The following is an 11,562-nucleotide window of genomic DNA, read 5'->3' on the forward strand; positions in this document are numbered from 1 at the left end:
ACCCCTTCATGATAAAAGACCTGGAAAGAATAGGAATTCAAGGCCCATACCTAAACATAGTAAAAGCCATATACAGCAAACCAGTTGCTAACATTAAACTAAATGGAGAGAAACTTGAAGCAATCCCACTAAAATCAGGGACTAGACAAGGCTTCCCACTCTCTCCCTACTTATTCAATATAGTTCTTGAAGTTCTAGCCAGAGCAATCAGACAACAAAAGGAGATCAAGGGGATACAGATTGGTAAAGAAGAAGTCAAAATATCACTATTTGCAGATTATATGATAGTATATTTAAGTGATCCCAAAAGTTCCACCAGAGAACTACTAAAGCTGATAAACAACTTCAGCAAAGTGGCTGGGTATAAAATTAACTCAAATAAATCAGTTGCCTTCCTCTATACAAAAGAGAAACGAGCCGAGAAAGAAATTAGGGAAATGACACCCTTCATAATAGACCCAAATAATAAAAAGTACCTCGGTGTGACTTTAACAAAGCAAGTAAAAGATCTCTACAATAAGAACTTCAAGATACTGAGGAAAGAAATTGAAGAAGATCTCAGAAGATGGAAAGATCTCCCATGCTCATGGATTGACAGGATTAATATAGTAAAAATGGCCATTTTACCAAAAGCAATCTACAGATTCAATGCAATCACCATCAAAATACCAATCCAAATCTTCAAAGAGTTAGACAGAACAATTTGCAAATTCATCTGGAATAACAAAAAACCCAGGATAGGTAAAGGTATCCTCAACAATAAAAGGACTTCACGGGGAATCACTATCCCTGAACTCAAGCAGTATTACAGAGCAATAGTGATAAAAACTGCATGGTATTGGTACAGAGACAGACAGATAGACCAATGGAATAGAATTGAAGACCCAGAAATGAACCCACACACCTATGGTCACTTGATTTTTGACAAAGGCGCCAAAACCATCCAATGGAAAAAAGATAGCATTTTCAGCAAATGGTGCTGGTTCAACTGGAGGGCAACATGTAGAAGAATGCAGATCGATCCATCCTTATCACCCTGTACAAAGCTTAAGTCCAAGTGGATCAAGGATCTCCACATCAAACCAGACACACTCAAACTAATAGAAGAAAAACTAGGGAAGCATCTGGAACACATGGGCACTGGAAAAAATTTCCTGAACAAAACACCAATGGCTTATGCTCTAAGATCAAGAATCGACAAATGGGATCTCATAAAACTGCAAAGCTTCTGTAAGGCAAAGGACACTGTGGTTAGGACAAAACGGCAACCAACAGATTGGGAAAAGATCTTTACCATTCCTACAACAGATAGAGGCCTTATATCCAAAATATACAAAGAACTCAAGAAGTTAGACTGCAGGGAAACAAATAACCCTATTAAAAAATGGGGTTCAGAGCTAAACAAAGAATTCACAGCTGAGGAATGCCGAATGGCTGAGAAACAACTAAAGAAATGTTCAATATCTTTAGTCATAAGGTAAATGCAAATCAAAACAACCCTGAGATTTCACCTCACACCAGTGAGAATGGCTAAGATCAAAAACTCAGGTGACAGCAGATGCTGGCGAGGATGTGGAGAGAGAGGAACACTCCTCCATTGTTGGTGGGATTGCAGACTGGTACAACCATTCTGGAAATCAGTCTGGAGGTTCCTCAGAAAATTGGACATTGAACTGCCTGAGGATCCAGCTATACCTCTCTTGGGCATATACCCAAAAGATGCCTCAACATATAAAAGAGACACGTGCTCCACTATGTTCATCGCAGCCTTATTTATAATAGCCAGAAGCAGGAAAGAACCCAGATGCCCTTCAACAGAGGAATGGATACAGAAAATGTGGTACATCTACACAATGGAATATTACTCAGCTATCAAAAACAACGAGTTTATGAAATTCGTAGGCAAATGGTTGGTACTGGAAAATATCATCCTGAGTGAGCTAACCCAATCACAGAAAGACATACATGGTATGCACTCATTGATAAGTGGCTATTAGCTTGAATTACCCTAGATCCCTAGAACAAACGAAACTCAAGACGGATGATCAAAATGTGAATGCTTCACTCCTTCTTTAAATGCGGAAAAAGAATACCCTTGGCAGGGAAGGGAGAGGCAAAGATTAAAACAGAGACTGAAGGAACACCCATTCAGAGCCTGCCCCACATGTGGCCCATACATATACAGCCACCCAATTAGACAAGATGGATGAAGCAAAGAAGTGCAGACCGACAGGAGCCGGATGTAGATCGCTCCTGAGAGACACAGCCAGAATACAGCAAATACAGAGGCGAATGCCAGCAGCAAACCACTGGACTTAGAATAGGTCCCCCGTTGAAGGAATCAGAGAAAGAACTGGAAGAGTTTGAAGGGGCTCGAGACCCCAAAAGTACAACAATGTCAAGCAACCAGAGCTTCCAGGGACTAAGCCACTACCTAAAGACTATACATGGACTGACCCTGGACTCTGACCTCATAGGTAGCAATGAATATCCTATTAAGAGCACCAGTGGAAGGGGAAGCCCTGGGTCCTGTTAATACTGAACCCCCAGTGAACTAGACTGTGGGGGGAGGGTGCAATGGGGGGAGGGTTGGAGGGGAACACCCATAAGGAAGGGGAGGGGGGAGGGGGATGTTTGCCCGGAAACCGGGAAAGGGAATAACACTTGAAATGTATATAAGAAATACTCAAGTTAATAAAAAAAATTCATTAATAATATTATGCAATGAACGCATTGGTTTTATCCCTGCAATGGAGGTATGGTTCAACATATACTAGTCAATAAATTCAATAAGCAGCATAAGTAGATTTAAAATCATATGATCATCTGAATAGATGCAGAAAAAGCCTTGACAAGATCCAGCATGCTTTTATAATGAATGTCCTAGAGAATGTAGGGCTGGAGAGAACATACAGCAACAAAATCAATCCATGTACAAGAAACCCACAGTCAACATCGTCATAAGTGGAGAAAAAATATTGAAGCAATCTTCCTGAAGTTAGGAATGAGACAGGGATGCCCACTCTCTCCACTCCATTTAAGCATTTCCTCAAATTACTCATTGGAGCAATAAGACAAACAAAGGAAATTAAGTGGATATAAATAGGGAAAGAAGAGATCAAGCAATCCTATTCAGAGATAACAGAATCCTATATGTTAGATATCGTAAAAACTCTACCAGAAAACTAGTAATGTGTCAGGGTACAACTACCTTGCACAAATCAATAGTTTTTCCATAAAGTACTCTCAAATATATAGAAAAGATTATGGCCAGACTCTCATTTAAAATAGTGTCAAAGAAAATAAAATACTTTTGTGTAAGCCTAACTCTGGAAGGGGAAAACCTCTACAACGAAAATTTTAAACCTCTGGAGAAAGAGAAAATGGAAAGTCATCCTACGCTTATAAAGAACTTTGTGAACTTGTGAAAATGACCCATTCATTCAAAAGCTATTTACAGATATTCAATGCAATTTCAATCAAAATTATCCCTATTTTATTCTTCACAGATATAGGAAATGACTATAACTAAACTCAAATGGAACCAGCAAAATCCATGGATAGGAAAACAACTTCTTTGTAATAGCCTTAACTTTAATTATACCGAAGTCTGATAATAAAATTTATTTAAAGCAAATAATACTTTTTCTAATAAATGACAATTCTTACTTTTAAAGAATAAAACCCATATTTTATATCTTTTGCTGATAATCAAATGAATCCTCACATGTGTATATGTTGGAAACCTATTTGAATTCAAATTCAAGAGTCAATAAATGAATAATTTATTTCTAAGTGCAAAGAGAAAATATGACATTTTTGTCTGGTCAGTCCTTCAACTGAAATGTCATACAAAACATTACAAGAACCTGTATTTTATTTTTGTTTATTTTGTTATTGTTTTATCTTTTAATATATATTTTCACCAAAATGTTCTTGATATGACTACTAAATGCCCAAATGCTATTAATATTTCCTAGATAAAAACATGAGGCAGAGTTTATTAGAAACACATAAGTGGTATCAAAACCACCATGCAAGAAACTCTAGAATTCGAAGCATTTGGCATATGTGAAGACAGCAATTATATGGCTGTCTGAACTATCTGACAATGGACATTCTGCCAGCACCTTCTTCATGAAGTTCTAAGTCTCCCGACCAGGAGAAATGAATGTCTGCTGTTTATAAGCTATCAAGTTTTTGTCATTGGGTTACAACAGCCCAAATAGATTCAGACAGTTATTTAGAGATCTGATTAATGTGACAGCTTGCTATCAAGCTTTTATTTTGAATGACTTTAATTTCTATTTACATTTGATTTTTTAAAACAAAAACATCAAAATCTGATAATAAAATGTGTCTAGGAGTAATTCTTGTGAATAAGAATGCTGGGGAAATGGCTGTGTCTACAGGAACTGGTTGACTCATTCAAACTGTGTTACTGGGGAAAGAGTAGTAGCTGCAGCACCAGAGGCTAAGTACATTATCTCATAGTTCTCCAAAAGAGCTACTATTTACTCAACTCTGTCTGGATTGACAACTTGTCACTACTAGACAAAAACCTATGGGAGTTTAGCATTATTGTGTGCCTTCCCTTCACCCACTCCATTCCCTCCACTCTCTCTGAATTATAGAATGCTGTTATGAAGAGAAGATCTGTTTCATGAAGAACATAAAAATTTTCCTCCTGTTGGGTTACAGTTGGGAAGTTTTTAGTCCATTTAAACTCCCAAAGTATAATGTTAGGATTTACAGTTGGTGCAAGAATACCATTCTGCACACTTTCATGCTTTCTTGTGTAGCTCTTACCACATTGATTTAGAAGGCGACAGTACAGTAGTGCATGGGAAAACCAGGTCCCTTGCTGCTCTAATAATAGTCTCTTATGATCCAGGAGCCTCACTTGACTACAGAACAAAATAAACATGTACAAAAGTAGAAAGACTAGATGCCAATTCTAGGAGCTAATTACATATTATTTTCAAGTATGTTCTAGACTCCAAGGAAATAAAGGTTCTATTTATCAAAATACACATGAGGTTCATTAGGTATACAGTAAGGGAAAGCAGTTAGGGAAAGCAGAGGTTGACCTGGTTGATAATCAGAAGAGGCAATGTGTCAGTTATGATCCCAAATGCAGTTGCAGATACTATGCCCTATATTTGGCAGACTGTCCATCATTTCCGTTTCCCCCAGGATATGCACTTCTTTATAAATTGAAAACAGTGTTCATCCAAATAATTCTTAAGCATTATGAGGAGTAAACTTCAGCATATTGTGTGTTGCACTGATCAAATCTTGCCTTAGGCCTGAAGAGTTGGTTTCTGGTAGTGCTCCAGCCCGATAGCTCTTAGTTGTCACCTCACCAAATGCCATATTCCTATCTTGGGGCAGCCCACATTAAGTGACTGTTTGATGCTAGCTCTAAAGACTCACTCTTTTATCAAATTGGAAAAACTGGGCTTAATTACCCTTTATTGAGGCTGCATGCTCTAACTATTTCCTTGTCACTCATTTTTTCCCTTCCCTTCCCTTCCCTTCCCTTCCCTTCCCTTCCCTTCCCTTCCCTTCCCTTCCCTTCCCTTCCCTTCCCTTCCCTCTCCTTCCCTTCCCTTCCCTTCCCTCCCCTTCCCTTCCCTTCCCTCCCCTTCCTTTCCCTTCCCTTCCCTCCCCTTCCTTTCCCTTCCCTTCCTTTCACTTCTCTTTCCTTCCTTTCCATCTCCACAGCTGTTAGTGTAAAGAATTTTGGCTTATAATTTCCTACATGCTTGCTCCTGGGAACCCAACCATGAATCAATCAATTAATTCTTTAAATATGTGTACTTAAATAATACAGTGTTGCTTTAAATACTAAACAATGAACAATGTCATTCTAGACTTAAAAACAGAGATTTCATTTGAGAGAAGATAGAGTGCCATGTAACTTAGTGATCGACCTTAGCAATGCAGTATGCAGGATAGAGAGGACTGTAGTGCTTTCCCTAGAGGAAGGGGGAAACCTCAGGAGAAGTACTGTGGATTCCTGGTCTGTGGTGTGGCAGCTGCTCTGGCAGGGGCTTCAGCTGGGACTTCATTAGGCTGTCAGCTCCCCAGATGTGTGGAATCAGGTTGTGCATGTTTATAAGATGCAGAGTTGATTGTCTCCTGATTAACATCAATGGTTCCCTATCCTGACAGGCAGGCAGAATCATCCATGAATTTGTAAGTTTTATCCAGGTGGCCCACTCCGATCAACCCCTTTTGGAATCTGTGGGAAATGCTTCTGGGCTGCTGTAGATTCAGACACTTCCCACAGCCTTTTCCACCATGTGAGTAAAGCATTGACATCTCCTCCAGGATATTCTGGCTCAACTGGAGAAAATCTATGTAATCCCTCTGAATTCCCATGACTTCTCCATTAACTTTTACTACATTAGTAACTGCTTATACTCTTTCCCTTTCTTACAAAATCAGAAAATAGAAATATAAGGCCTACTGATTAATGTGTTTATTGCCTGTTCCTGGCCTCCAGAAATTGACTTGCTTCCCTCTCTTCTACAGGGGATAAGAATACGGTGAAACTGACAAATGACCAAAAAGTTCAGTTTTCAGGTACAAAATCAATACACATATTCATGTCTTTTCAAAGCCTGTTTGGATACAACGATTTTCAATTTCCATGTATTGCTGAGGTCAATCAATAAGGTCTGGGCTCAAGACAAATCATTCAACCCTTTGTTCATCCCCATTGCTTCGAGCAACAGAGGCAGAGTAAGAAAAGGAAGCACATAAATAGCTGTTTGAGTAACCAATTCCAGGGCCATTAACTCTCACCTAAACAAACATGCACAGAAGACAAGGAAATAAACCCACCGTTCCCTTCTACACCACATTGGAAATACTCATAGGCTGAACACAGTCTCGATGAAACAATGCCGCTTAATATTAAAGTCTGTATTATACTTCGTAACATTTTGAGTGCTTGGTTTATGAGATCTTTTCCTCACAGACTGTGGGATCCTTCTACTAACTAAAACAAACCAGAAAAATATGGGAAAATAACACAACACTTTAATATTTAAAGCAACCTCATTTGTGGTATAAGTTAAGGAAGTCTATTACATTCCTAAAATGGAGTTTATCTTTGTGAATACTTCTTGTATGTTAAGACCTGTGTGAGACTCGGAACACAGTTGAACTGGTAGGTCGTTTGCTGAGCGCGGTGAACCAGGCGTAGCACACCTGCAATCTCAGGATTGTAGAAATGGAGACAGGGGATGTGCTGTTTAAGAGCATCATCGGCAGGTTGGAGGATAGCCCAGATTATAACATAAGACCTTGTCTCTAACACAAGCCATCAGGGAGCTAGGGAGATACCTCAGTTTGTAAAGTATGAGGAGCTGGAATCATTCCCATCACCCATGGAAAAGTCAGGCATGGCAATGTACTCCCGTAATGCTTGCTCTGATGACAGAGGCAGATAAATCCTTAGAGCTTGCTGACCTGATTCAAATCTAGTCAAATTGGTGAACTCCAGGTTTAGTGAGACCTTGTCTCCAAAATAAGATAAAGAAAAATTGCAAAAGATACCTGGCATCAACCTGTGACCTCCATACCCACATACCCACTTGTCCGTACACCATGTAAAGAGTAAACTGTTATTAAAGTTTAGAATGTGGTGTCTTAGTAACCGTTCTTATAATCATTTACTGATTGATGTAGAAGCTGATGTACCATGTAGGAAAAGAAATAACTAATAGGGTACATGAAGAAAATCCTTCACAAATGTCATTGCATGGTGACCTGGTTAGCTATTGCAGGTGTCCGAACATTCACAACCAGATACTGCTAGTGTGGAAGGGTCAGATGTACAAATGGATGACAAAGTGCATTGCTTTAGATAATGAAAGGAAGACCTTCAGAAATGACTCCCTCGCATCCACACAGAATACTGGGTTTCCTGGAGTTTATATGGCTTCTAATGGTCATGGTGCCTCAGGATGTTAGCGGCATCTGAGTTTTATGTTCACTGAGTATAAACCTCTTTCACCTCTGACTGAAGATTACTCACAAGCTTACCTTATTTTTTTAAAGCCTTTATGTATAAGAACATGATTTCAAATAGCTAACATTATGTGTCTGTCTGATATCTGTCTGTATGTCTACTGCTAGGAAGGCACTATGACTCTTAAACCAGCCCTGGCATGTGAGGCATGTCTATAATTAGAAAAAAACAACCTCATTACTGACAGAATTAAAAATAGTGAATACATTGTTTTAGTTCCTAATTATTTTGCAAATGTTTACCTTATTTCTTTTTGTGTGTTTGTACTTTTACCTTCATTTTTGTTTCTCTCTCTTTCTCTCTCTCTCTCTCTCTCTCTCTCTGTGTGTGTGTGTGTGTGTGTGTGTGTGTGTGTGTGTGTGTGTGCTGTGTGCACAAATGTGTGCACAAGCATTCACATGCGCCATAGGTATACAAGTTCACTCAGCGGGGGAAAATGTCTATTCCTTTGCACTGCTGCAGGCGGTTGTAAGACACTTGATGTAGGTCTTAGAAACTGAACTCCATTCCCCAGGAAGAATAGCAAAAGCTCATGGTTGGGGACAGGTGTCATCTGCCCCCACATACAATGCCAGGTGACCTGATCTATCATCTTTACCTATCTTCTAGCGGCAGGTGGTGTACATGGAGCTTGCTGTATTTATTTGCTCATTAGTTTGTTTATTTTGGCTTGCTGGCCAGCAATCTATAGTGAACTTTCTCTCTCTATTCACCACCCTTTCTACCATAGCTGGGATTGTAAGTATTTCTTGGTGCAGCCCCATGCACCAGCTTTTATATGGGTGCTAGGAATCTATGTGTACCTAGACCCACATGCTCTCACAGAATGGGTTCTAATTCATTCTGACATCCCTCTAGTACTCGACATTTCATTTTGATATTTTCTTTCATGCTTCCCCACTAGTTGTGGCTATTTCTTCTGTTGGCTTCAGCTTTCTTAGGTTCCTCCTAATTATGCACACATACTTAGGCATTCTGAATGCAACTGTGTCATCTCATCAGAGCATTTAATTATGTTGTTTTTGAAACAGGATCTCACAGGGTAGCCCAGGCTACCTGGAGCTCATCATGTAGCTCAGTCTGTCTCTTAAACCTATTGTCTTAGTTTCCTAAGTGTTAAAATTACAGGCATAAAGGCCATACCTACCCTGTTTTATTATACTTTACAAGTACCTTGGTCTAAAGAAATATGATTTCTAATCAAAACCACCACTAGAAAATCCACAGAATTAACTAACCAGGTCTCATAGGTGCTCATAGGGCTGTACCTGAATCAGGGAGCCTGTATGGATCTGACATAGGCCCTCTATATCTATTATTATGATTACCTAGCTTGGTCTTCTGGTGGGACTTCTAAGAGTGAGAGCAAGGGGCCGTCTCTGACTCTTTCACCTTCTTTTGTGAGTCTTTTCCTCCTCTGTGTTGCCTCATCCAGCCTTAATGTAAGGTGATGTGCCTTGACTTACTGCAACGTGATATGCCATGTTTGGTTGATATTCCTGGAAAATGGAGAAGAAGTGGTACTGGGGATGAGGAGAGGTGGTGGGAGTTGGAGTGAAAGGAGAAAAGGAAGAGGGAGGAAAAAGTGCTGTTGGGATGTAATATGTGAGAGAATAAATTTTTTAAAAAATCATTTAAGATACTTTATAAATATTTGTAAATTTTTGGAACTAAATCTATTTGGTATTTTTAAATTCTGTCAGTAATGATGCTGCTGTATCTTTCTAATTACAGACACACCGAAGAGAACATCAGGGCTGGTTGTAAGAGTCAAAGTGCCTTTCTAAGAGCAGACACATACACACACACACACACACACACACACACACACACACACACACACACACAAACACACACACACAAACACACACACACAAACACACATGTTAGTCGTCGTGGTTAAAGCATGTTCTTATACACGAAAGTTTTAATATTATAGGAAATGGTGTAGATGATTAACCATGAACATATATGGTGATGTGAGGTGCATCCAGGAGAAATTAGGAAATAGTGGAAGATAAATTTAATTAAAAAATTTGTCTAAACATATGAAATTATGAAATTCTAAAATAGTTAATAAAAATATTACTCTAAAAAGACATGAGATTTGCATATCAATTTAAAAAGGAGAAATAATTTTATAATGACTTTGCTAAAACTGAAAGTTAAGTATTTATTACTTTGTGGAATAAAGACTATCTTTGTTATTTTATAAAATACACATCCTTAAAAAATGAGTATAAAGGAAATTTATGAGAAGCTAAGTGTTATGATTTACAAGATGTGAGATTTCAAGTACCATAGGCACATTATTTATTTATTATATCCTTTTAAGGATCCTGTCAAAGCTTTAGAAATTTCTCTCTATGACTGCTTCCTGTGAGTGTCATAAAATTAATTAAAGGGTCTGGCAACATGTACTTTTGTTCAATACAGTTAGTGGTATTGTTTGCACAGTTTTTGAGGGTTCTCTTGGGAAACACAGAATCTTAAAATCCACCAGTGGATACCAACTGGGTCATTGCTCACAGGTACGACAATAGCAGAGCTTGATGGAGATCCTGGTCTACATGGCTCCTCAAATACAAATATAGAATCTGTCAGCTAGTTCTTCCTCTGTCTTTCTCTGCTACTCTGTACAGTCTCACGCACTGTGCCAGCACACCCCAGAGAACTACAGGAGCTGGGATCATTGGTCTCCTGATGCTCATCAAATGCTTTGGATGCAGTTCTATGCAACCTAGTGATTGTCACAAAGATGGTTTCTGCTGCATGCTTAATTAACTCAGTTGATAAGTCTTTGATGCATAAACAAATGGGCCTTTTCACCAGAACATATTGTCAACAGCCCAGGAAAACATTGTGGTGCGATAAGAGTCAGAGATAATTCTTTGTCATTTGTTAGCTCATTTTGAAATATAAACAGTAGAATTCAACCCTTCTAATTATGCAGAGCAGGCCATAATTCTTAGAGCAATATGAAAAACAGAATTATTTTTAATTGCCTTCATAACTAGGAGTTACTTTCTAAAAGGACCACAAAAATATTGATATGCTTCAAAATCTCTAAATCCTTTTTACATCTATAAACCACATTTTTTAATCATATACTGCTTACAATGGACAGCGTCGGGTGAGATTATGTTATTTCCAACATCACAATGAAAACTGATTGACTGTAAATAAACCTTCCATTATTTGCATTATAGTTGTGCGGAGATATCTCCAACAATTGAAACGCGGTACGACTAATGATTACTTGTTTGGGATTCTGTCTCATGTATGAAGTTCCATATGGCATGGATAAAAGAAGAGGGTCAAATGACACCAAGGAATGCCAAGTGGTAATTCTTTGTGAGTGTGGAAAAGGTGTACTTATCAGAAAGCACTAAAATGTAAAACGTTTGTTCCTCACTATGTCTTTAAAATATACTCTATCTTACCTCTTGAAAGAGATGGGAGAACTGGGGACACACATTCGTGCAGGAGCTCTCATTGCCACAAATACAGCCGAGGCT

The sequence above is a fragment of the Rattus norvegicus genome, chromosome 6 (assembly GCF_036323735.1).
Source record: "Rattus norvegicus strain BN/NHsdMcwi chromosome 6, GRCr8, whole genome shotgun sequence".
NCBI classification, from domain to species: domain Eukaryota; kingdom Metazoa; phylum Chordata; class Mammalia; order Rodentia; family Muridae; genus Rattus; species Rattus norvegicus.